Source organism: Lissotriton vulgaris, chromosome 1_2, assembly GCF_964263255.1.
Source record: "Lissotriton vulgaris chromosome 1_2, aLisVul1.2, whole genome shotgun sequence".
Taxonomy (NCBI): Eukaryota; Metazoa; Chordata; class Amphibia; order Caudata; family Salamandridae; genus Lissotriton; species Lissotriton vulgaris.
Genome location: NC_141686.1, coordinates 89189595 through 89217158, shown reverse-complemented (window position 1 = coordinate 89217158; position 27564 = coordinate 89189595). Strand labels below are relative to the sequence as shown.

The window sequence follows — 27564 nt, the reverse complement described above, 5'->3', positions numbered from 1 at the left end:
TTTGTGTATTTATAAAGCATAGACCTAGCTGCAAAGCCAAGGAGCGCGGTTCAAGAGGCAGGGATACAGGCCAATGATGGCCCTACAAGATACTCCAGGATAACACAGACGTAGTTCACACAGATTCCACTTAGTCAGTGTTTAAGCTGACATGGGCCCGGCTACCATTGCACAACAAATGCATTTTGTGCAAATGCACCCAGGATGTATATGATGTCTCAAGACAGGAATATAAAAGTGTCATTTTTGGCATGGCCTGAGGAGGTTACTGTCTTTCTCATCCACTTCTGAGAAGAAGACGACCCTTACGGGGCTTGTTCCCTCCACGTTCTTCCACTGGGTCTGTCATATATGTGTATGTATTTATGCCTATGGTCTCCCCATAATGTATCACCCTGCAGCCCCCTCATATGTCACACTGGAGATGATCTGATGGGGAAAGCTTTGCCTGTTTGAAGATAAATAAAGATCTGTCATTGGGTTGACTACATAGAAGGGTTTGAAACATTGGTGTCCTTTAGACAGTCTCTAAGAGTGTGTGGGTGTGTGTATGTATATATATATATCCAATTACCACTCAAAGGTGCATCCTGGCACCAAAAAGAGAGACGGACAACTTGTTCTTCGCTGATACTGCCGGCCACAGTAGCGTTTAAAAAAAAAACATTTTAGAAGTGCAGATCTCGGACATATGACGCATTTCGGCCAACCGGGTGGCCTTGATCACATACATGCGTCGCAAGGCGGTGACGTTTAAATAAGGCAATAGATTGACCATGTGATATAGTGACTAATAACTGCATAGACATTGAGAAAATACTGCCTATTGCGGACATTGCTTAAATACGTTCATCGCTCATAAACAGTTAGATCAAATTGATTCACATTATGTTAACAAATACGAATATATGAATATACCATCTTCATAATATGTACGATAACTATTTACATAACATAATATAATTGTAATTAAACAACGAAATTCCATTCTGTTTCCAGACTATACAAAGGAAATATTTGCGTTATCCTTCAATCATCCACATGAATCCTTTCCTTACTAACCAATTTGACTTATTAAATGGCGTAATTCCTGATTTCTCATATATCCCCATTGATAGTCAAACGAAACAAAATATATATATTGAATGCACAAATGCATCAAGATCCTGTGTGACGATTGACATCATGGGCCAAATAAGGTTGAAATAGAGAAATCATGGTATAAAGGCATTACAGAGGTACATCTATGGACTTCGTTTCATTATACAGTAACTATGATATAACACCCGTACAAATACTGGATTAGTAGATCTATATTATTCAACCGTCATATACAAATCTGAAGAGCATTGAAATGTGGTTCGTATCCTCTAGAGGTGCTACCTACAGAATTCATTAGACTATACACATGTGCAAAAAATCGCTATAAAGGTGCAAAAGGTGCAGTGAATAAGGTTAAAAATCAACCTATGAGAGAAGGCAGCATGCTAGTTTATCATGAAATCTAAATATATACAACAGATTATACACATTTCATATATGGGACAGAGAACGAATGACCCTGTCAACTAAAGATATCACCGACCAGGGGCTAATTCTTCCAATGTTTACGAAGTACAATAGTACATTAGCCATAGTGCATCATCCCCCACTTAAATCAATCTAACTCTAAACCTGCATTTGGGAAGATGAGAGACTGTAGAATAGTGACTGGATAGACATTACAGATAGTGGTGTAAGTCTTCGCAAATATTCAATCCCCCAGGGGCCTTAGTGTCCAGTTCAACTATGTATTTATATATATATATATCTTCAGACAGAACTCCTCGCGGTCCTCGCCATTCAACCAGAGTCTCCACAGCACAGAGAGAGTCCGTAAGTATTTTTTCGATTTAAAAGTGATTTACTTTAGTACACCATAAATGCGAGCATGGACGGTCAATGCTTTTCGGTGACTGCCTTCAACTGGACCATATATATATATATATATATATATATATATATATATATATATATATATACATACATACACACAGTGGTAAAGCTCCGCAGAGACATTATGAGGGTCTTATTATGATGAAAAGGAGCCATGTTTCAGAGGACCCATGTATTATTTTTCACTGAACCCTGTGAAATGTGTGTTTCATTGGGAGAGGTGTACTGCAGCGGCCAGGGTGCCTGACTCCGTACCACAGGGTTCACGTTTCGATCCCCTGATCCAGCGGCAGGTTAGCACAGCACCATGTGACTCTGGGCAATAGCTTGCTTAATCTTCCGGATGGCCCCCAGCGCCTGGACACCTTCATCGGAGGTAGCTGTGCGCTTACAAATGCTAAATGCCACTGCATTTTGTGCAGTAAAAGAGCCCAGAGTCTGTGTGTTTTTTTTTCTCTCTCTTGATTTCTCTCTCTCTCTCTCTGTGGTACGAAGGGTGTTGAAGTCTAAATTATTGATCTGATCCATGTGGAAGTTGTAATCGCCTCACATAAGTCGCTTTTGATATTTGAGTGCCAGTGAAGCCAGAAGGTCCAACAACTTTGAACAAACGTCTTTCTTGGGTCTATGTGGTGTCAGCTATTCTTCTAGATCCAATCTTAAAACTTATATCCTCTGCCCAGTAGAAGGTGTCTGAAGTCAAGAGGAACCTGGAGAAGACTTCACGATGAATTATTGCAACTTCACCGCCTGCTTTAATGCACTTGCCCTGCAAATAAATTTATAGCCAGGCGAATAGTGATCACAATATTCAGGATTGCATGCAGGGGCGAGCCATGTTTCTGTAACAAAAGGAACGACAGGCTCGCACAAACTATTAATGTCCCAATGTTGTTTTTTGCTCTTTTTACCTTCACCCTCCTGTATTTTTGAACACGTTTTTTGTTGGCTTTTAGGACTCTGCACACTTTACCACTGCTAACCAGTACTAACGTGCTTGTGCTCTCTCCTTTAAATATGTTTAAATTGACCAACAGCCAATTGGCACATTTACTTACCTGTAAGCCCCAAGTCAAGTGGGGCTACATGACCCAGGACCTGCAAATTACATACTACTAGTGGGCCTGCACCACTGATTATGTCACCCACTTAAGTAGCCCTTTAAACTTGTTTCTGGCCTGCCATTGCAGTATTTGTGTGTAGTTTTAAACTGCCATTTCGACCTGGCCAAATAAACAATTTGCCAGGCCCAAACCTTCATTTTTAATAAATATAAGTCAACCATAGTGTAGGCCCTAAACAGCCTATTGGACACGGTGCAATGTATTTAAAAAGTGGACATGCGCTTTTGACTTTTACATGTCCTGGTAGGGAAAAACTCTAAAATCAGTTTTTCACTACTGCAAGGCCCAACTCTCCCATATGATAACACTGGGTTACCTTATTACTTTTAACAAGTGATACCTTTCAATTGGGAGCAAGCAGGAATGTCACGTTTGGGGTCCAAAGAATTATTTAAAATACTCTTTAATGATAAAATCTGATTTTAAGTCATAATTCTGAAAATGCTGCTTTTAGAAATTTGGTATTTTCTTGTCCTGACCATTTGGTGTCTGCAGCCTGAATCCTGGGGCACACGACTAGGTATAATTTGCAGTTAGTCATTGTCTATCGCTCCCAGACAGTCAGACAAAGGGGTAATAGGTATTGGCAGGATGTCCATCGCTGATCTGAATGGGTGGGGGGGGGGTGGACTGTCTCCTACCACACTTGCAAATCACAAATGCTCTTCCTGAGCACACTCACAAAAGGTTTGACACTAGTCTTGTGTGGACCAGGGCAGGAAGGCAGTAAATGCCAAAGACCCCTCCAGAACCTTCTCCTATTTCTAAGTAGGTGCTAGGCATAAATAGTGAACCATCAGGCCCATCTCTTCACTACACCTCTGACCTGTGGAAGGCTAAGAAGGACTACTGTGCTGCTCTGGTAGAAGTAGTGCTACTCTTCTGCCCTACTGCCTGAGTGAAGGACTGGACCTATATCTTGATGACAGGAGCACCATCTAAGGCATGGGTACTCACAAACTTTCTCTCGGGGGCCAAATTTACACTGTGAATTGTGTCCGAGGGCCGCACCAGTGGGGGCGGGGTCAGTGGGAGAGGGGGCGGGGCTAAAGCAATAAAAAAAACTGACCATGAGGTTGATCACTGGTCCCTGCAGCGGAGACCTTCATGCACTGAGCCACCAGACCCGGCATACACACATCTCTCTCTCTTGCTCTCTCTGTCTCCCTCCCTCCCTCTCACTCTCGATTGCTCTGTCCCCCTCCCTCTGTTCCCCTCCCTCTGTCTCCCTCCCTCTGTCTCCCTTTCCCTCTCTCACTCCCTCACTCTGTCTCCCTTTCCCTCTCTCACTCCCTCACTCTGTCACTCCCTTCCTTTCCCTCCCTCCCTCCCTTTCCCTCTCTCACTCCCTTTCCCTCCCTTCCTTTCTCTCCCTCCCTCTCTCACTCCCTCATTCACTCTGTCTCCCTTTCCCGCCCTCACTCTGTCTCCCTTTCCCTCCCTCACTCTGTCTCCCTTTCCCTCCCTCTCTCTGTCTCCCCCCTTTCCCTCCCTCACTGTCTCCCTTTCCCTCCGTCGCTCGGTCTCCCTTTCCCTCCCTTACTCTCTTACTCCATCACTCTGTCACTCCCTTCCTTTCCCTCCCTCCTTCCCTTTCCCTCTCTCACTCCCTTTCCCTCCCTTCCTTTCTCTCCCTCCCTTTCCCTCTCTCACTCCCTCATTCACTCTGTCTCTCTTTCCCTACCTCACTCCCTCACTCTGTCTCCCTTTCCCTCCCTCCCTCACTCCCTTTCTCTCCCTCCCTTTCCCTCCCTCCCTTTCCCTCCATCCCTTGCCCTCCCTCCCTTTCCCTGCATCCATTTCCCTCTCTCACTCCCTCACTCTGTCTCCCTTTCCCTCCCTCGCTCTGTCTCCCTTTCCCTCCCTCACTCTGTCTCCCTTTCCCTCCCTCTCTCCGTCTCCCTTTCCCTCCCTCACTGTCTCCCTTTCCCTCCGTCGCTCGGTCTCCCTTTCCCTCCCTTACTCTCTTACTCCATCACTCTGTCACTCCCTTCCTTTCCCTCCCTCCCTCCCATTCCCTCTCTCACTCCCTTTCCCTCCCTTCCTTTCTCTCCCTCCCTTTCCCTCTCTCACTCCCTCATTCACTCTGTCTCCCTTTCCTGCCCTCACTCTGTCTCTCTTTCCCTACCTCACTCCCTCACTCTCCCTCCCTTTCCCTCCCTCCCTTTCCCTCCATCCCTTACCCTCCCTCCCTTTCCCTGCATCCATTTCCCTCTCTCACTCCCTCACTCTGTCTCCCTTTCCCTCCCTCGCTCTGTCTCCCTTTCCCTCCCTCACTCTGTCTCCCTTTCCCTCCCTCTCTCCGTCTCCCTTTCCCTCCCTCACTGTCCCCCTTTCCCTCCGTCGCTCTGTGACTCCCTTTCCCTCCCTCCCTCACTCTGTCTCCCTTTCCCTCCCTCACTCGGTCTCCGTTTCCCTCCCTCACCCGGTCTTCCTTTCCCTCCCTCACTGTCACTCCCTTTCCCTCCCCCTCCCTTTCCCTCCCTCCCTCCCTTTCCCCCCTACCCTTTCACTCTCTCGCTCCCTCACCCGATCTCCATTCCCCTCCCTCAGTCCCTCTCTGTCACTCCCTTCCCCCCCCCTTACCCTCCCTTTCCCTTCCAGCCAGGGCACAAGCCCTAAAAAAAGAAGTGGGGGGACGCTGACGTCACAACAAGAAGTGATGTCACGAAAGGTGGCTTGCACCTTCAGATTCATTGCCTCCTCTTGCTCGCCCCTTAGAAGCGATTGCATCAGACAAGCCAGTGCGTGAGCAGCATTCTGAATGAGTTCCAATCTCACCCCAGAGAGGCCAAATAGTGAATGTGCTGCTCCATGTGCTCCAGTTATTGAGCTCCCGGTAAAATAAGTGGGGGGACGCTGTCCACCCGCGTGGAACCTTGACTTGAGCCCTGCTTCCACCCTCCCTTTCCCTCCTTCCCTCTCTTAATTCCTCACCCGTTCTCCCGAGTCCCTTTCCCTTCCTCACTTACAGCCTAATTCATCAAGGCCAAATCGGCTCGCAAAGGGCCAGATTCTGAGAATCTGGCCCTTTGCGAGTGCGATTTTTGCATTTGGGATTCATCATCCCAAATGCAAAAATCGCTGATTGCGATCTCGCAATTTTGCGAGGACTCAGATTTAAGGAATCTCTATTTGAGATTCCTTAAATGCAATTCATCATGCAAAATAATTTTGCGAATTCGCAATTTCTGGCCGCAATTTACCGCAAGGTCAAACCTCGCGGTAAATTGCGAAAACTCAGAAAAATGCATTTAAATGCATTTTTCTGAGTTGCATGTTACACACACACACATGTCCTTTGGACATGTGTGTGTGCAACACCTGTGAAAATTTCCATTTTAGGGGTGCTACAGGGTGTCCTTTGGACACCCCTGGCACCCTTTAAATCGCAATCTTATTTGCGATTAGCAATTTGCTAATCGCAAATAAGGAATACTCCCCATTCATTCCTATGGGCCTTTTGGCCTTTTGGCCCATAGGAATGAATGGCGAGTTATTCCTTATTTGCGATTAGCAATTTGCTAATCGCAAATAAGGAATATGTAGGAATCGCATTTTATTTTGCGATTCCTACATGAATCCCGTTTTGCGAGTCCTTAATAGCGATTCGCTATGAATCACTATTAGGGCCTCGCAAAACGGGATGATGATGAATCAGGCTGTTAGTCTCCTTTTCTTTCCCTCTCCCTCTTTTCTCACCCTGCCTCTGTGTCAGCCCTGGCTGAGACAGCTTCGGAGCACACACACACACAGATGCACTGAGCGCATTAACAGGTCTTTAAAAGACCATTAGCATGTAAATGAGGCTGTGTTGTTCACCTCTGCCCCTGCAGCTCCACTCCAACTATGGCAGGAATCCCCCGGCCGGCCCCCACAGAGCAGCAGAGTCTAGGAGTCGCGCTGCTGTAACTTAGTTTGCAGACACTCTTTAAAAAAAAAATAATTCAAACACTGGTATGATGTGTGCAAGGTCCGCGGGCCGCCAGGGAAGGCTTGCCGGGCCGCCACTGGCCCGCGGGCCGTACTATGAGTACCCCTGATCTAAGGGAACGTTTGCTGGCCTCCTGATCAGAGCCTATGGGACAGAAAAGTTTTCAACTGTCTTGAACCCAGCCCTTGAACGCTACTTGCTGTGAGCCTTGCCCTCAAAGTGGAGCCACCCACGTCATGGAACTTTGAAAAGACCCTGAAGGTGCTCTGTCAGCCCAGTTATGGTCCTTTGGGCAGAACCGATGCAGCACAACGCATCTCCTCACAGTTCTACTGAATCTTTGAAACTGCATATTTCGGTTTTGCTGAATTTTTGTTATTTTGGTTTCAAATAATGTATTAAATCCTACTCTATTTTTCATAATTAGTGTGGGAGTTTTCTTGTGCGGTGTTTTCACTTTATTACTGTTTGAAGTGCTGCATTCATGCTTTACACGTTGCCTCTAAGTTAAGCCTAACTGCATCTGCACCAAGCTAATAGAGGGTTATTCACAGGTTAATTTGGAGTTGCTTGTGAGCAGTGGGGGCTGGCAGGGAACAAGTGTGAAAAAAACAAACTATTTTAAAAAACCACTTACCTCTTCGGCTGCCACGCCTCTCCTCCGATTCCCTTCCGACGGGTCCCAGAACGGAAGCAGGAAGCCCCCCTAGCCAATCAAAATGCTGCAATGCAGCATTGCGATTGGTCTGAGCACCATTTTTCGGCTCACAGACAGTCAGTGGAGCCTGTGCATGTTCCTCACCAGGCTGTGCATTACAGCCTGGTAGGGAACATGGCAAGTGCGCATGACTGGCTGGCCCAAGATAGCCGACCAACTCGCCATGGGCACTTAGAGTGTGCCCACCACTCCTCCCTCTTTGACCCCAGCCCCACCCCACCCTAACCTAGCCCTGTAGCTAAGAAAAATAAAATGTTAATGATGTTATTTTTTTCCTTTTTTCACTGGTCTGAGAGCAGTGGGGCGACGCTCCTCCGCCTTAGCAGAGGAGCCTCCCCTGCTTGTGACTTCACACTAACAGAAATTGTAGTTGCTACTTAAATAGGGTTTCACCCCCCCCGCACCCATCCAACCAGTAATCCAATTTCTTACACCCATACTTCTACCTGGTGGTTAAGGAGGGACCAGTCGTTAATTTTCAGGCAAGAGACAAAGTTAAATACATGGGGGGAGGTGATAACAATGCTGTTGTCGGTGCAGGTGCGAGATTTACCATGGACAGGACTCTGCTGAGAGTAGGATAAAGGGCCTTCAACCCCTATAGGAGACGCCCTGCCACAGCTGACTTGAGGGAAGAGGTGAGTATTCAGTGAATGAACTGAGAATGCACATCAGTAAAACCTTCAGAAGCATTTTACATCAAAGCATTGGGGAGAAGCTGAGCAGCCTTAGGAGAAGAGCCAGACTGAAAAAGTGGCCAACAATTGGGCTAAATGATCCTCAGGAGAGTGTGATGGGAAATGTAGTCAGTTCTGAGGAATAGGAAGAAATCTGTCATTGTGTCACCCTGCAGTTCCCTCATACATCACACTGCAGATGATCTGATGGGAAAGCATGGCCTGTGTGAAGATAAATAAAGATCTGTCATTGGGTTGACTGCATAGAAGAGGTGGAAACATTGCCATCCTGACAGTCTGGGAGAGCGGCTTAGCTGGTGCCAGCTTAGATTTAGCGCAGCCAGGGCTGGGTGGAACAGGTGAGGACGGGGGGAGAGCAGGGCCGGACTGGGAACCACAACCGGCCCTGGCAAGGTGATTGACCGCCCACCCTCCCCACTCGTGTGGGGGGAGGTTGAAGGTGCCGCCAAGCTCTTTGCCGGGCCGGTTTTTGGCCGATTTTGGTACAGGGCCGATTAAAATCGGCCCTGTACCAAAATCGGCCCCCAGGGGCCCAAAATCGTCCCCCACCCTTGCGGCGCACCAGGGGATTGCCCGGTGCCCGCTATGGCCGTCCATCCCTGGGGGAGAGCGCAATGTTTTTTACGGAGAGGCATAGAAAAACCTGCAGATAAGAGATGGCTGTGCAAAGGTTCAATGTCGGCTAACTTGCACCTCCGCATAATTTTATGTTAATCATCACAAGCTTAACAAAGTACAAAGGATATGAAGTTTTAAAAAAAAGTCAAAGGAGCACCTTTAGAGGCAGTTTGTGGCAAAGGTAAGATGCTCCTTCGAACAAAGTGGTCAACTGGTTATCGCTTTGAAGCTCTTTCCTTCTCAGTTCCCCCCTCATGCTAGATTTCACCCCTCTTGCGGGACTATTTCCCTAGGGTGGAGTTCAGGCATCCATCTTCTACACAAGGCTTCTCCAGCCAGTAGCTCACAAGCTACTGGTAGCTCTCCAGCTACCTGTAAGTAGCTGTCCTATATGCTGTCCAGTGAACTAAATTAAAAGTGTTTGCTTATTTTAACTAATAAATGTGTTCCAAATAAAAAAAAAACGTGTATTTGAAATAAAAATGTGTATATTTTCAGAATTCATAAGCTGCTGTTTAGAGAAAAACAGCTGGATTTTGAAAAAATATTCAAAGCTGATATTTGAGAGATGAAAATCAAACACTGTTGGGGGAAATATTGGTAATTTTATTACTTTAGTACCGAGGCCATGCAACGAAAGGCTTCTACGTACTATCCATGCAGAGGCATTCCACATGGATGAAGCATGTTCTGCATTGCTGCTGAGGGGGGCTTGTCCAATCGGCCAGTGTGTGCGCCGGGTTTTGGGAGGTTTGTGGGCCTGTTTTATTGTCTGGATTTCCGGTTTTTACGGTCGATTTCCCAGATATTACCACAAACCTTGCCTGGAGCAAGCACAAATGGAAGCAGTCTCCTCTACCTTGCAAAAACACCTACTGAAAGTGCCTTTACAAGTACAAAACTGCTTTCTGGTGCACTATTGTGGGCAGGGGGGGGGGGGGGGGGGGTGACTCTGATTTTGGGGTACCCGGCCCTTTTTTCTGCTCCTGTCCGACACTGAGAACGCGTGTAAGCAAAGGAAACGTAGGGGATGCGTGCAAGAGGCCGCAGTTGAGGTGATGCGCTATATAAATTTTATTTCATTCATTCATTCATTCATTCATTCATTCATATGTAGGCCAGCCTTGGAGAGAGCCGAGGGTCAGGATGGAGAGCACGTGGGTGTGAAGAGCAGGATGGACGGGGGCAGGTCCAGTGGGCCCAGCAGCCCTTCTCTGCTGGTAGATTCCCTGCTTAGACCACTGACAGGGAGCACATCTGAGCTCACGGATTCCCAGCTGCTTAATTAAAGAGGGTTAATTGATTAAGCGTTTCATGCAGCAAAGGGAGGTGGGCGGAGGGGGGGTCTGGCATGGTGACATGATGGTAGATGAAGTGGGAGAAAGAAGCCCATCCGTAAAGACATGCCAGACTAAAAAATACAGCCTGCTCTGGAACCAGAAGGTACTGAGAGGGTCCCCTTATGCAAAGATACACAAGAGAAGTAACTCGTTTGAACCCGAGGCACATCCTCCACATTTGTGGTAGGACGGACCATCTCATGGAGGCCCGAGTCACCGCAGGCCACTGTCAGGAAGGGGTAGGCTCATGGAGGCCAGTGCCGCGGAGGGCCAGTGCCGCAGAGGGCCAGTGCCGCAAAGGGCCAGTATCAAGACAAGATAGGCTCATGAAAGCCAGTGCCGCAGAGGGCCAGTGCCGCAGATGGCCAGTGTCAGGAAGGGATAGGCTCATGGAGGCCAGTGCCGCAGAGGGCCAGTGCCGCAGATGGCCAGTGTCAGGAAGGGAAAGGCTCATGGAGGCCAGTGCCACAGAGGGCCAGTGCCGCAGAGGGCCAGTGTCAAGACAAGATAGGCTCATGGAAGCCAGTGCCGCAGAGGGCCAGTGCCGCAGAGGGCCAGTGCCGCAGAGGGCCAGTGCCGCAGAGGGCCAGTGTCAGGAAGGGATAGGCTCATGGAGGCCAGTGCCACAGAGGGCCAGTGCCGCCGAGTGCCAGTGTCAAGACAAGATAGGCTCATGGAAGCCAGTGCCGCAGAGGGCCAGTGCCGCAGAGTGTCAGTGCCAGGAAGGGATAGGCTCATGGAGGCCAGTGCCACAGAGGGCAGTACCGCAGAGGGCCAGTGTGAGGAAGGGATAGGCTCATGGAGGCCAGTGCCACAGAGGGGCAGTACCGCAGAGGGCCAGTGTGAGGAAGGGAGAGGCTCATGGTGGCCAGTGCCACAAAGGGCCAGTGCTGCAGAGGGCCAGTGTCAGGACGGGACAGGCTCATGGAGGCCAGTGTCGCAGAGGGCCAGTGTCAGGAAGGGAAAGGCTCATGGAGGCAAGTGCAGCAGAGGGAAAGTGCTGCAGAGGGCCAGTGTCAGGAAGGGATAGGCTCATGGAGGCCAGTGCCGCAGAGGGCCAGTGTCAGGAAGGGAAAGGCTCATGGAGGCCAGTGCCGCAGAGGGCCAGTGCCACAGAGGGCCAGAGCCGCAGAGGGCCAGTGTCAGTAAGGGAAAGGCTCAACATGGCCAGTGCCGCAGAGGGCCAGTGCCACAGCGGGCCAGTGTCAGGAAGGGATAGGCTCATGGAGGCCATTGCCACAGAGAGCCAGTGCCGTAGAGGGCCAGTGTCAGGAAGGCATAGGCCCATGGAGGCCAGTGCTGCAGAGGACCAGTGTCAGGATGGGATAGGCTAATGGAGGCCAGTGCTGCAGAGGGCCAGTGTCAGGAAGGGATATGCTCATGGAGGCCAGTGCAGCAGAGAGCCAGTGCCGCTGAGGGCCAGTGTCAGGAAGGGAAAGGCTCATGTAGGACAGTGCAGCAGAGGGCCAGTGCCACAGAGGGCCAGTGTCAGGAAGGGAGAGGCTCATGGAGGCCAGTGCCTCTGAAGGCCAGAGTCAGGAAGGGATAGGCTCATGGAGGCCAGTGTCGCAGAGGGCCAGTGTCAGGAAGGGAGAGGCTCATGGAGGCCACGGCCACAGAGGGCCAGTGCCGCAGAGGGCCAGTGTCAGGAAGGGAAAGGCTCATGGAGGCCAGTGCCGCAGAGGGCCAGTGCCGCAGAGGGCCAGTGTCAGGAAGGGAGAGGCTCATGGAGGCCAGTACCGCAGAGGGCCAGTGCCACAGAGGGCCAGTGTCAGGAAGAGAGAGGCTCATGGAGGCCAGTGCCGCAGAGGAACAGTGTCAGGAAGGGAAAGGCTCATGAAGGCCAGTGCCATAGAGGGCCAGTGCCCCAGAGGGCCAGTGTCGCAGAGGGCCAGTGTCAGGAAGGGAAAGGCTCATGGAAGCCAGTGCCGCAGTGCAGAGGGCCAGTGTTAGGAAGGGAAAGGCTCATGGAGGCCACTGCTGCAGAGGGCCAGTGCCGCAGAGGGCCAGTGTCAGGAAGGGAAAGGCTCATAGAGGCCAGTGCCGCAAAGGGCCAGTGCTGCAGAGGGCCAGTGTCAGGAAGGTATAGGCTCATGGAGGCCAGTGCCACAGAGGGCCAGTGCCACAGAGAGCCAGTGCCATAAAGGGCCAGTGTCGGGAAGGGAAAGGCTCCTGGAGGCCAGTGCCACAGAGGGCCAGTGCTGCAGAGGGCCAGTGCCACAGAGGGCCAGTGCCATAAAGGGCCAGTGTCAGGAAGGGATAGGCTCATGGAGGCCAGTGCTGCAGAGAGCCAGTGCCGCAGGGGGCCAGTGTCAGGAAGGGATAGGCTCATGGAGGCCAGTGCCGCAGATGGCCAGTGCTGCAGAGGGTCAGTGTCAGGAAGGGAAAGGTTTATGGAGGCCACTGCCGCAGAGGGCCAGTGCCGCAGAGGGCTAGTGTCAGGAAGGGATAGGCTCATGGAGGCCAGTGGCACAGAGGGCTAGTGTCACAATGCCAGTGTCACAAACAGACAGAGTCACAGAGGCCATTTTCAAAGTCACAGTAGCAGAGGGCCAGTCACAGAAGCCAGAGTGGCAGAGAGCAGGTGTCATAGAGAGTGACAGCAACAATGGGCCAGTATCATAGAGAGCCAGTACCATAGAGAGCTGGAGTGGCAGAGAGAGACAGAGTGGCAGAGTGTTAGTGTCATAGAGAGTCACAACAACAATGGGCCAGTGTCATAGAGAGCCAAAGTGACAGAGAGCCAGTGTCATAGAGAGCCAGTACCATAGAGAGCTGGAGTGGCAGAGAGAGACAGAGTGGCAGAGGGTTAGTGTCATAGAGATCCACAACAACAATGGGCCAGTGTCATAGAGAGCCAAAGTGACAGAGAGCCAGTGTCATAGAGAGCCAGTACCATAGAGAGCTGGAGTGGCAGAGAGAGACAGAGTGGCAGAGGGTTAGTGTCATAGAGATCCACAACAACAATGGGCCAGTGTCATAGAAAACCAAAGTGACAGAGAGCCAGTGTCATAGAGAGCCAGTACCATAGAGAGCTGGGGTGGCAGAGAGAGACAGAGCGGCAGAGGGCCAGTGTCATATAGATAGAGTGGCAGAGAGGTAGTGTCAAAGAGATTCACAGTGACAGAGGGACAGTCACAGGGGCTATGATGAGAGGAGAACAGTGTTAGGGAGCTACTGCTACTGAGGGTCAGTGTCATGGTAGTTTACTGTCAAAGTGTGAGACTTCGTCCATGACATAAGAGTCTGTGTCACAGAGGATTAATGTCCTGGAGGGTCAGTGTCACAAAGATTCAGCTTCACAGGGGGCCAATTTCACGTGGGAGCCCTTGTCACTGAAGGTAAATGACATAGTCAGTGTCACAGAGGACTTGTGACGTAGAGGGTCAGGGTGACAGAGGGCCAGTGTCACATATGAATCTGTGTCTCAGATACAAGTGTCACTGAGAGCCAGTGACAGGGGTTTAGTACCATACTCCAGTCTCTACCACAGAGGACCACTGCCACGGAGAGTGAATGGAAGAGCGGGCCGGGGTCAAACAGAGCACATGCCCGAAGAGTGACCGCGCCGCTGGCCACGAAGATCCTGTGTCAGACAGTGTCACGGGGAACCAGTGTCACAGAGGGCCTGAGTCACCGCGGTGTCATGTCAAAGAGGGACAGTTTTTTTCCCAGAGAGTCAAGGCCACAGAGGATCAATATCCCAGAGGGTAATTATGACAGAATGTCAGTGTCATAGAGGGTTCATATCACGGTGGGGCTGTCATTGAGGATCTGTGTCACAGAAGAGCCTGTGCCACTGAGGGTGAATCTCACCGTGAGCTGTGCTATAGAGTGTACTGCATAGGAATCTGTGTTACAGATAGAGTCATTGTCACAGAGGGATAGTTTCAAAGAGGGCTACTGTGACTGTGGCAGTGCTTAATTTGAGCCAGTGGTTTCCAGTGCTCAGCACCGGCACTTAATTTTCCGCACTGACTTATGAAAGTTTGCCATATGGCGGCACTATTTGTCTAATTTATAGATACACAACACAAAAGTTGTTTATTAATAGAATGTATATTAGACTTGAATAATATCTACCATACTTGTAGCTTCGGACGCCTGGAATAGTCTGAATTATCTCACTTGTAGAAGTGTTATGGTCTGTAGTTGTGTTGGTGCTGTCATTTGGCCACACTGGCAGGTGCAATGGGTGGTGCAAGAAGCAGTTGCCTCCTGAAGAGGGCCTGGCACTTATATTTTTACAAATTAAGCACTAGACAGTGGGTCCATGCCACAGAGGGTCTCGGAGAGTCACAAAGCGCCCCCAAAAAACCGACAAGAAATCCTCTGTCCAGTCAGATACGCTCACAGAACTTGTGAAAAAGTGTCAATGACGTCAGAGCTCCAAATCCTAGCCCAATGTGTGTACCTTCTGTCCTGTAACTGTTGATTATCTGCCAATATTATTCTACTTCTCTGCAAAGTGCTCCATGACTTCGTAGAGAGTAGTACAGAATTACCCAATATAGACTACATTCATTTTTGTAGGCGGTTTTGAATTGGGCCCGAGCTTCAATGGGAAGCCATTGGAGGGTTTGTAGGGCCGGGAAAATGTGATCATGTTTCTTGAGATCTAATTAAAAGCATGCTGCTGCATGCAGAGTTTCTCTTACTGGGCCTGGATGAACTTTGGGAAAGTCTGAAAGAAGGGCAATTCCGTAATCTAGTCTGAAGAGGACGAGAGACTACCCCACTGTTTTTAGATCTTGTTCCGGGATCAGTTGTCTGACGCCACACAGCTGCCTGAGTTTGTGTTGTGCACCTTTGGCCATGGCTGTGATGTGGCTGTGGAGGTTTAGATGATTGTCAAGGGTGATACCATGGGATCTAGCAACAGTGCTTAATTTGAGCCGGTGGTTTCCGGTGCTCGGCACTGGCACTTGCCACATGTCGGCGATTTGTTAGTGAAATGTAAAGATGAGCAGAAAAAACAGTTGTTTATTAATTCAATAATAAATTAAAACAACAAATACCTGCCACCCAAGTCATTCTTATAGCTTTGGGGGTCAAAACAGTCTTATTTGACACACTTGTAGGGTGTAATGGTTAGTAGTTGTTTAAATACTGTCATTGGTAGTGCTGATAGTGGCAATGTGTGGTGCATGCTGCAGTGACCTCCTAACGGGGGCCCTGCCACATGTGTTTTTTTCAAGCACTGAGCACTCTGGACAATGACGGGCAGCCATCCAGGGCGGGAATGTTGGCCATTCATTACTATACTGGAGTGTTTGCTTTCATAGGTGAGATCTAAAGAATTTCTGTTTTAGTTGGGTTGAGTTTTAGATGATGGTTAGACATACAGTTTTGAATCTTTGAGAATGTGATTGAAAGGAGGGCATGTCATAGATGGGCCAGCACCACAGAGAGCCCGCAAGGTTCGGTTCTTTACACATGCATTTGCTCGGATTCATAAAACCTTTTACCTCCAGCCCCCTAGGGTGAAATCTGAAAATTTCGACCTACTTTGCTCTATATAAAGAAATTAATTCTGTCATCTGAACAACAATTAGCCCACCTTTATCAAACGGCTAAGGAGGTCAGACGCGTAACCTACATTACGTCATTTTAGCTGACATACAGGTCTTTCAAATACCACAGTGTTATCTTAATTCCTAAATGTAAAAAATAACTTTATGTTTCCGCTACCAAATGAATCCAAAGACCATGTCTTGTGAGATAGGAAGAGGCCAGGACTAGAAGTCAGAAGCAGTAAAAGGTGGCTCTCAGCTCGGCTTTCTATATTCTGGTTGATCTCGTGCACATGACTGTGTCCAGTACACATTACCTTACTCGCTTTAAATGATGAAAGGGATTCCTTGAGTAACCATGCTCAGGAGAGAATGGACGAGCTGCCATTTCATTCCCACATGAGGGTGTGAGGGTCTGTGAGAGAGTCAGTGGGGGGGGGGGGTCTTTCTCACTCTCCCCCAGACCTTTGCACAGCTATATGTGGAGCTCTAACCACAAAATAATGAATTTGTACATTATTTTGGAGCAAGTGTGCAGTCAGGGGGTGAGTGTTTGCGACTCTTCAGGCAAAAAGGGTTCAGGGCAGGCTATAATGACGTACAGCAGAAAGCATCGCTCCTAAGGGCTACTCTTCGAAGAGAAAGGCATGGGTGGCTCGTTGAGAAGGGCTTCCACTGGGCATCAAGGAGCCAGAGAAATACAAAGGTTTGCAAATTCTCAATGATAAACACAATGGGCTGTGATTAGAGATGAAAAATGCAGTAGACCTTAGAAAGGTCCCTTGCGAGTAGGCCTGAATGAACTTTGTACTAAAGAAAAGAGTGCAAAATTGCATGCGAAGCAAAAAACAGAGCTTGCGTATACTGCTGGTTCACCTTGTTCCACTGCTCTCACAATGGGATCTTTAGAGAGCAAAATCTCATTGACCCGACATGACATAATGGCGCACGCTTGGGCACTTGTAACAAGTGTGAAGCAAAATGTCAGAAATTACGAGTAATTACAGCAGCGTAAATGAAATTTCGCCCTGGCCTATTCATTATCTAGTGGATGTGAAGTGCTGGGACCACTGGCGGCAGCTCTGTGCATTTCTCGCTGTCCGTTGGCATCGGGTAAGGAAGCAGGAGGTTGATAGGTAAGCAACACTCAATCTGCACTTAGTTGGTTCCTTCTCTTTTTACCCTGGTTCTGGCCTTTACTTGGGTTCAAAGCAGTTGTATTTTGCTGCCGGAAGCTTGTCTCCTCTTCACAGCGGTGTGTTATCCAATCTCTGTGTATGTGCTCTGGCTCTTCTAATGACAATGCCGGTTCCCATCAACAGAGGATCTCACAGGAGGCTTTCCATAAAAGAGTTGATCCCATGTGTCTTCATAGTGTCACAGAAAGCTACCATTGGTCTGCCTCAGGAAGGCTTCCTTGAACATCCTCGCGACAGTCAACAACCCGTGTCTTTGGGCCTGATTTAGATCTTGGCGGACAGGTTACTTCGTCACAACGATGATAAATATCCTATCCGCCAAAATAATAAATCGCATTAGGTACTATGGGATTTATATATCTCCGTTGACAGGATCTCCATTGCTGGTGTGATGGAGTAACCCGCCCGCCAAGATCTAACCTAGGCCCTTTGACTGGTACTGTCGTATGGTGGAGAGGGCTTCTCTCAGCAGCAGACACATTGTCCCACCATGGATCCGGCTCAACCGCAAGGAGGCACAGAACTCATGGGAACCTCATGGCAAGCTCGGGGAAAACCCCAACACACAGAACGTCACAGGAAACACCAATAGTGTGAGTTTTTCCAAATATGGATGGCAAGTGTACCAGAGGAGTCTGTTGCTACTCTGGCACACACTCTTGACTGTAAAAGAACCAGTGTTAAACAACAACAGAAATGCCTAAGCACACATAAAGGAAAGGAAAGTTCATGTGAACAACCAGTATGAAGAACACTAAAAGGTCAGATGGAAGGAAACAAGTCTTGTTGTGATTCAAATCCAAAGTTCATTCAGGTAGATTCGTTTTATTCTGTTTCAACAGTAAGGGTATGTAGAACAAGCCAGCCGACACGTGCTTCGTCGCTTAATGGAGTAATGCTCTGCGACTTCTTCAGGGCAAAGGGCGGTGATACTTCCAATCCGGCCGGGCTTGACAAAGGCAGATATAATAAACAGGAACCAGTATAAAGAAAGTTGAACACAGCTCGTAGTTGATACTTAAAATAGTGATAGGAAATCGTTTTGGCCAGAGGGCGTAGAAAACAACAACAAGTCGAGGGCGATCCTTCTGGGTGATGTATTTCAACGCCCGCACATCCGGGTTCAGATTGTGCACTTTAGAATGTGTTTATGGCCGAAGAACAGCCTCCCGACTTCTCACACGGTACAGTAGTGTTAGATATAGTCCCTAAACATACGGCATCCTACGCACCTCAGCCAACACTGCTTTGTGTGGCAAAGATTATTGTGTTCAAAAGGTTAGTGTGCGCGCACAACCAAGTTCAATGCGAAAAATGTTCAATAAAGGATATTATATGATCAAAAGTATTTTGATGTGTTCCCTGGGTTTCGCTCTCGGGTCTAAAGCGTGAAAGAACAGTCAAAACGAATAGCACACCCATAATAGGGTGCGTCCCCCAAAGCACAATCTGTGTGGGTCTAATCCAAAATTCATTGTATGTATGTATGTATGTATGTATGTATGTATAGGCATTTATATAGCGCTCTACTTACCCGGAGGGTCCCAAGACGCTTCGACCGCTGCGAAACCCTTCCTGGCTTCCCTGAGAGATGGTCCCTTAATGGGTATCTCCAGGGTGAGACCAGGCATCCCCGGCGGTCTGGTGGGGCCGTTAGAGTTGCCGAGTGTGAACGCTGATCAGAGTGGGCACCGAGGCGAGAGAATTATCGAGTCCGCTGACCCTGGTCCAGAAACCTGCCGCGCCGGGAATCGAAAGAATGTCTTATCTATTTCTTGTTTCTTTTCACAAAATCAAATGAATTTCAATTCAATTCATGATTCTAAATGGACAATAGAATCATACCTGAAGTTGAATTAGACCCCACACCGGGTTTGGATTGTGCCTATGGGCACTCACCTTATTATGGGTGTGCTAATCGTTTTGAAGGTTATTGTGTTGTCACTTGAGCTCTAGTCCTCAGTGCCACCCACATGAAGGTATGTGAAGATGTCACATTTACTGTGCTCTCTTACCCTGCTGCGTCCATGCTCGCCCCAGTTCTGCCCATGCTATTCCAGGGCCAGAGTCTCTGCATGAGTCGGGGCCTAACTTGGCACACACACAATCTCGGTGGTGCAACAAGATGAATGTGTCAGATCCCCACACCCTAGTTCTCAAAAGGACTGAATTTCCACAGGATGTGGTATTGAAGTCCAGAGGGGCAGTGGCCCCACTCGATCAAACCCCATTGTTTCGTGTCTTTGCTTCTCAGTACCAATCAACACATGGCAAAAGGTGCCTTACTATCTCCACTCGTATCTTAGAACCATTGCACCGGGGTAATTCAACATTTTTCTGGTGAATTCTCAAAAATAAATTTTCAAGTATCAATTGTACATTTACTTTCTATAATTGCTAAACAACCTTTACTTCCTGTCAGAGCCGCCTTCCCTGCTGGAGCCACCTTTACATCCTTTCAGTGCCACTCTCTTTCCTGGAGCCGCCTTTACTTCCTTTCAGTGCCACTCTCTTTGATGGAGCCACCTTTACTTCCTTTCTGTGCTACCTTATATGTTTGAGTTACTTTTACTTTCTTTCAGTGCCACCCACCTTGCTCGAGTCACCTTTACTTTCTATCAGTGTGGCCTTCCTTGCTTGAGTTACCATTACTTCCTGTCAGCGCCACCCTTCTAGCTTGAGTCACTCTTATTTCCTGTAAGTGCCCCCTCTTTGCTGGAGCCAACTTTACTCCCTGCCAGTGGTAGCCTATATGCTAGAGTCACTTTTACTTTCTATCAGTGCCACCCTCCTTGCTCAATCTACCTTTACTTCTTTTCAGTGCCACTTTCCTTGCTTGAGTCACCTTTACCTCCTGTCGGTGCTGTCCTTTTAGCTCGAGTCACTTTTACTTCCTGTCAGTGCCGCCCTCTATGCTCGAGTCACCTTTACTTCCTGTCTGTGCCACCCTCCTTGCTTGACCCACCTTTACTTCCTGTCAGAGCCACCCTCCTTGCTTGACTCACCTTTACTTCCTGTCAGTGCCGCCCTCTATGCTCGAGTCACCTTTACTTCCTGCCTGTGCCGCCCTCCTTGCTTGACTCACCTTTACTTCCTGTCAGACCCGCCCTCCTTGCTTGACTCACCTTTACATCCTGTCAGAGCCACCCTCCTTGCTTGACTCACCTTTACATCCTGTCAGAGCCGCCCTCCTTGCTTGACTCACCTTTACTTCCTGTCAGAGCTACCCTCTTTGCTCAAGTCACCTTTACTTCCTGTCAGAGCCGCCCTCCTTGCTTGACTCACCTTTACTTCCTGTCAGAGCCACCCTCTTTGCTCAAGTCACCTTTACTTCCTGTCTGTGCCGCTGTCTTTGGTCGAATCACCTTTACATCCCGTCATTACCACCCTTCTTGCTCCAGTCACTTTTACTTCCCGTCAGTTGTGCCATCTTTACTTCCTGTCAGTGCCGCCTGTCTTTCTCGAGTCTCCTTTACAGCGTCTGTGCCGTCCACCTTCCTCCAGTCGCCGTCACTTCCTATCAACACCGCTCTCTATGCTCGAGTCACTTTTACTTCCTGTCAGTGCAGCCCTCCTTGCTTGACTCACCTTCACTTCCTGTCAGTGCCACCCTCCATGCTCGAGTCACTTTTACTTCCGGTCAGTGCCACCCTCTATGCTCGATTCACTTTTACTTCTTGTCAGTTCAGCCCTCTATGCTCGAGTCACTTTTACTTCCTGTCAGTGCAGCCCTCCATGCTCGAGTCACTTTTACTTCCTGTCATTGCCACCCTCTATGCTCGAGTCACTTTTACTTCCTGTCAGTGCCACCCTCTATGCTCGAGTCACTTTTACTTCCTGTCATTGCCACCCTCTATGCTCGAGTCACTTTTACTTCCTGTCAGTGCCACCCTCTATGCTCGAGTCACTTTTACTTCCGGTCAGTGCAGCCCTCTTTCCTCTTATCACCTTTACTTCCTGTCAGTGCCACCCTCTATGCTCGAGTCACTTTTACTTCCGGTCAGTGCAGCCCTCTTTTCTCTTATCACCTTTTCTTCCTGTCAGTGCCACCATCCTTGGTGGAGTCATCTTTGTTTCCTTTCAGGGCTGCCCTCCTTACTCGAGTCACCTTTCCTCCTCTCAGTGCTTCCCTTCTTGCTTGAACCATGTTTACTTCCGGCCAATGCCTCCCTCCATGCTCGAGCCACCTTTACTTTCTACCAGTGCCACCCTCCTTGATCGAATCAACCATTCGTTAATTGCTGTGTCTTCTTCGATGCTTGGTTTTAGATAATCTCGGTGAGAGGGCTGCCCTGCTAAATTTGTTCATTCCCAGCGTCACCCTTCACACTTATTTCATAGTTTCTATCCAACCTTCCCATGTTTCGCCAATGTCTATGCAAAGTGGCGCTCCTTTGGGGCCTGGACTGGCTTCAAGTGAGCAAGACTCTTCATGTCACAGAGCTGAGTTGACAACAGTGTTTAAGTGTTTGAACATTGATAATTGTCCCTTTGGGCAAAGAAGTCTCTGAGGTTGCTGGTGTGTGACTGCTCCCTTAGTCCCAAGACAGATCTGTACAGTCAGCCAATTAAATCACTTAGCAGCCGGGCTGCAGCTCATGAAAACAGGAGGCTAGAGGTGATGTGAGAACACGCGTGTTGGGCGATACATCAACGGAGGGTGTGGGACTATTGGGGTAGCAAATGGCTATCCAGACATTCTAATCAGCCCATTGGCCCTTTAGAAGGCTAGTGCCTTTGAGGAACTGCTTGTGGCAAACTGTCAGCCGTCTCTAACCCAAGGCAGAGCTACAGCACAGCCAAAGAGCTCCTCACAAGATCACACCTGATTTGGTGCTGGGTGACCCCCCATTCATACAAGCTCCAACCCATCACTGACTGCCTTTGGTCAGAGATGTTTAAGGTGGTTGTATGACCGAGGCACACATGGCTGAACCATGCGTGCCTCTACAATGCAGCCTGAACCACAAATGCGTCTTAACCATGCATTCCTTTACCAAGCATTTCTTTACCAAACATGTCTTTACCACGCAATTTTGTTGTAAAGGCATGATTGGTAAGTAAGGGGATATACGTGGTTAAGGTCGCCACTCCCTGTCCTAAGCCCTAAAATTCTGTCCCCCTACCATGACTACGCGTCCTGAGGCCTAAGACCTACCTCGTCCTGTCCTTAAAACTACCCTGACCACACCGCCCTGAGCCCTAAAACTTACCTCAGTGCTGCCCTGAAAACGACACCATCCCCGCCCTGAGGCCTAGAACCCTGATACCTTAAAAAACTACCCAACCCGCCTACCTGCCCTGAGCCCTAAATCCTACCCTCACCACTTAAAAAGGCCCCCCAATCCCAGTCCTAAAAAAGACCCCAACCCCCTCCCTGAGCCCTAAAAGCCTGCCCTCATAAGAATGCCCGATCCCCATGCCCTGAACCCTAAATCTGACTCTCAAACCTTAAAAACGACCCCCTGCAAACCCGGCCACAGCCCCACTTACCTGTCCACATCCGGAGCTTCCTGTTCCGAAGCCTTCTCTTCCTCTCCGGGCACATCCGTACACTAGACTGCTGGCCGACCGACTCGTCGCCGCAGGGGACCCTCATAAGAGGGCGGACACCGTAGTGCCACAAGATGGCAAGCGCACCAGCCTTTCAGGTCCCAGCTGCTAGCAGCCAGCTGCAGGCGCGTCACTTCCGGCGGGTGGGAGGGGAGGGGTTTGGGGGGGTTGGGGTATTTAGGCTTCCCCCTCCCTCTAGGCGGCCTCTGTGTCGTCCTTCTTCCCTCGATGTTGGTTGTGCCCAGGATCGTCTGGATCTGAGGTGAGCTGTTTTCCCCCTCCGTGCCCGCTCCCCCCATTATGGGGGTCGAGATGGGCCGGGCGGCCTGCATAGTAGCAGGCCGCTGAAGCGGGGGCACGTATATGATTAGACGATGTTTGTTGTGTGCTTTATGTGTATTTGGGTGTTATGTTGGGGCTGGGCACGTTACGGGGTGCTCCCCCTCCAGGTGTCTAGCGGGGCATGTTTAATATTAGGGGACTGTACTTTTCTCTGCCTGGGTGCATGTTTTGATGATCGTATTAGGAAGATGGGGGCTTGGTTTCCGGCATGCGTTCGAAACGGGTCTCTGCAGTCTGAGGAGGTAGGGGTTTATTCTTGGCGACTGGGGGTTGCTTGCTGGTTTGCCCCCCCTCCCCTTGTTATAGCATCTCTGCGGGTAGGACTTCGGGGCATCGGTGCACTAGCGTTTCTGCCAGGCAGGGATGCAGGGGGCCCTTCTTTCCTTGTGTTCCGTTGCACATTTTGCAAGTCCAGGACCCGGGGGAGAACTCGTACTCGAGGCAGCCCATGGCTGATCCACGCTTATCCGCCATGTCTTGAGAGGCTCGCTGCGGTTTGGGAATGGCAGTGGGATTCTGGGACCGAACGCAGGGATGGGGCTGGTCTCGGGCATGTTGTTTTCATTTTTATGTCCGGCACACGCGGGTAATGGCGTCCGGGTGCGGCCATTTTTAGGGGCCCCTTTGTCCGGCTCTTTGGGTTAATGGCGCCCAGTGCGGCCATTTTCAGGGGCAGCTTGTTCCTTTTGTCCGGCGCACGTGGTGAAGGACGCGTGTGTGCGGCCATTTTAGGGGCAGTATTTGTTGATGACCGGCGCATGTGGTGCAGAGGCCCGGTGCGGTCAACTTTATGAGAAGTTCCTATTGGATGTCCGGTGTAGGGGGGATTCGGTGCCCGTGTTTCCGCCATTATAATTTCCTTTTTGGATCCTTTCTATATTTAATTTTAGTGCAAGGTGTCATGCTGTAGACTTGCGTAGTTGTCTTTTAGGCTGCATTAGAGGGATTAGACATTCCTGTTTATCCTTCTACCGCCCTCAGGGGCAGTTTATGTCTCCTTGGTATTCACCGACCAGCCTTGCGGGCCCCGCCTCACGGTCAGCACCAGGAGCGGAGAGAGATACGTATATTCTCGGGAGTTAGTACAGGCCCTTTTTTACTTTGGGTGGTTTTTTACGTGCCGCTTCCTTTCACTTCGCTCTCTGGGCACTATCCCCTGCGGCTTTACTTGAAGTTTATGCAGCGTCTGTGAACCCCTTTTGCCACTCTCGGGGATTTATTCTCATCTCCTGGTGGTGTGCCGCGATTCTCGGGCGACACCGGGAACAGAGTGTGGTGCTTTTTATTCCATACTTAGTCCAGGTTCTGTTACGGGGCAGTTTTGCTGTGCAACGCGGTTCAAGTCGCACTGGACAGTTCGATCTGCGGATATACTTGCGCTTTTGCAGCGCCTGTTTGCTCTCGCACTGCAGGGTGGGGCGCTCACAGGCTTTCCCAGCAGGGTCCAGGTTTTCCTCCCCAGCATGGATTTCGATCACAGTGAGGATGGCCTACAGTGCAGAGGTGGCTCACTTTGATGTGACGCAGCCTCGGCCACTTGCAGGGATCGGACCTTGAGAACCTGTGCTACGGCGAGCATCGTTGGCAGGCTCTCCTTAGGCTAGGGGAGGAACAAGTCGGATGCAGGGGGAGGCGGGAGGGGGGAGGGTGCAGTTCCACAGGCTTTGTGCTAGCCAGCGCTGAGGGGGGACATTCTTGGTCCCGGTCGGCGCTCGTGGCATGGAATGTGGCGAAGTGGCGCGCACGCCGTGTTTCTCTCGCGGGGAATTTTATGAGCCTTTGCAATGTGATTTTTTCACTTTTAGGCTTAAGGGGATTCCTTTATAGGAGTCTGTTTCAGAAGAATTCAGGGTAATTAGGGAGTCTCACCCAACAGTTACCTAATGTATTTTATCAGGGGGGGGAGTTCACGCGAGCTGGGTTCATCGTTGAAGGACGTTTTTAGTCACGTCAGGCGCTCAGACATAGGTTATTCGTTTAGGCCTGTTGCATACTACATTCCCAAGGGGGAGGTTGTGATTAATTAGATGCGGCCTCTATTAGAGTGGCACTAATGCCTCAACTTCCCAACCCCCCCCCCGCTCCCCTTCTTATCGGGCACTCGCCCTGTGGCGCTTAGGGAGTAATAATATAAGGGCGGTCAGGGCTGAGATATGTTATGTATAAGTCAGCACTAACATGTGTGTACTTTCAGGAAATGGGTACGCGTACGGCTGGCGAGGACTGGCTGGAAGGAAGCTGGGCTATGGTGGCACGACGCCAGAAGCTGAAGGAGCAATACAGATTAAAGAGCTCAGATGAAGGAATGAAAGGAACGTTATGACAATGTCTTTTATCTTTCAGGATCCAAAGCAAAGTAATCAGCGCAAAGGACGAGGAATCGGTCCAGGGGGCAATTGGTAGGCCAGATACAGGTATATCGTTAAGGACCAGTCCATGGTGTGGACACAGAGGGAAGGTGCATACACACAGAAAGATTGTCACCTACAAGTGCACCAACTAACGTTACCTATTTCCCTCCATAGCCCCTTTTTCGACCTCTCGCGCTGAGTTTACTCCGCATCGATCGCACTTTTCGTTTCCACCTTTTCCAACGTTGTGATGTAAGAATGGAGGGGTCTGGGACACGCACCAATTGTTAACACAAGACGGACAGGGTACTTTTCTTCATGTGTGTGCTGTGGCTGATCCTACTTTTTATCCCCAGATCCTGTGAGGCTGAACAGAAGTGAGAATGGACAGCCAAAGTCCCCCCCCCCTCTTCCAAGAAAATACCCTGGTGGAGGACTCGTTGCCGGGCACCTCCCAGGACGCACGGTGGGCAGACTTTATGGAGATGACAAAGCTTAAAGGCCTTGCTTGGGCACAGAGTTTGATGCACACGCCGGAGCCAGATGATTCTGGTTTCTCAGGTGATTCCACATCGTCGGATATCCAGAACAGTGCCGATGCCACTCCCTCCAGGCCCAAACGGATCAGAAAGCCCACTGTTAAGGATTTCCCCCAGGAATCTCTGCTGCAGACATGACCCCCCCATGAGGTCCCGTCGCAGGGGGTAATTGCTACGCCACCGCCCCTGGTCCTCTCTAAGGACAACCAGGCTTCCCAAGGTAATTTCGCAACAAGAGACAATCTGGTTAAATGATGGACACCTTGAACAATTTTATGGGGCGTTTCCAAGGGGGTTTTTCTGCTGCTAGCTCGCCTCATGGTGGGGGACGTAGCGTTGTTAGCATGAGTCCTGCTCCGGCAGTTTCCACTGTGTGGTCATCTGTGCAAACTTCTAAGCAAGGGGATTCAGTGCAGGCTGCGATCACACAGTGGCTAATTCGACTGGGGCGCAGAGTACTGCGCCTTTGGGGAGTCCTCCCGCCGCTCCTCCCCGGTCACTCCCTTGGTTCCCAACACGCCCTCGACCTCTACAAATGCTTCCACAGGGGTGCCTCCTGCTGCCAGCCCATTGCCCGCACCCTTACCTTCCCCTGTTCCTGCGATCTCCATCGCACCGCTCCTTTCCGGGCGATGCTCCTTGGCTTGGCAGGAACCACAAGCTACCAAAGAGGGTATTTGGAAAAGGGAGTTTATAGATATCTTTACACTCCTTATGTTGGGTCAGGAAGGCATAGACGCTAGGAGGTTTGGGGCAAAGGAGGATGACAAAAAGGTAAAGTATCAGCCATGCCCTGAAAAGAATATTTCTAATTGGTTAGATGCCTTTTCCATTTTAGCGTCAGTCACCATGGAAAGATTTCCTGAACAGGGCCCAGGCCTGGTACAATATTCTAGGATTATTCATAAGGAGGCCTTGAAATGGGGTGGTTATGGATGGATCAATTACGATAGGGAATTCAGAAGGAAAATGTCTCAATGCCCAGAGATGAACTGGGATCAAAAAGAAGTGCAGCTCTGGATAGAGCACATGGGAGCACGGGGCCAGCTCTCGGTCATCGCACCAGGTAGTCTTCCTAGTGGGCAGTTTTCGACAGGGGGGTCCTTTCAGTTTCGGGGTAAGGGTAAACACGCCTTTCGAGGAGGCCGCAGAGGGGGTGGTTACAGAGGTGGCTTCAAGCGATCTCCCCCCGGCACTTGCCGTCTCTTCAACAATGGGTCTTGCTCTTGGGGTAAGTCTTGCAAATTCTTACATGCCTGTAACACTTGTGGGGGACCCCACCCCGCAACCTCATGCCACTCTAAGCAGTCCACACAGCCAGCAAGTAAAGGGGGACAGTAATTTTGAAATAGGCAGCATGTCTCCTGTTTTGGCTACCCCTTCCACGCTTTCCCACTCAACCCCTTTGCAGCTAAGCGAGTTCTCTGGGCGCTCTCCTTATCCAGTTACACCCTCTCCCCTTCCAATTTTTCAGCTTCATGCGCCAGTAGGTGTGTCCCTGTGATTCTAGACAACATCACACCCTTGCTCAGGCGTTATCCTTTAGAAGAAGACAGCCGCTTGCTGTTGTTTGGTTTTCATGAAGGCTTTAAGATCCCTTTTACAGGTGCTCTGGGGAGCAAGGATGCTGAGAACCTAAGATCTGCTAGAGATCAACCAGAAGTGGTTAGGGCGAGGGTGGAAAAAGAGAGAGCATTGGG

General features: G+C 49.8%; 1 protein-coding gene across 2 annotated transcripts in view; it reads right to left on the bottom strand.

Moving 5' to 3' along the window:
* CACNA1C (calcium voltage-gated channel subunit alpha1 C) overlaps positions 1 to 27564 on the bottom strand; it is a 1657037-nt gene that overhangs the window by 1417367 nt on the left and 212106 nt on the right. The gene's annotated exons all lie outside the window — the stretch shown is intronic.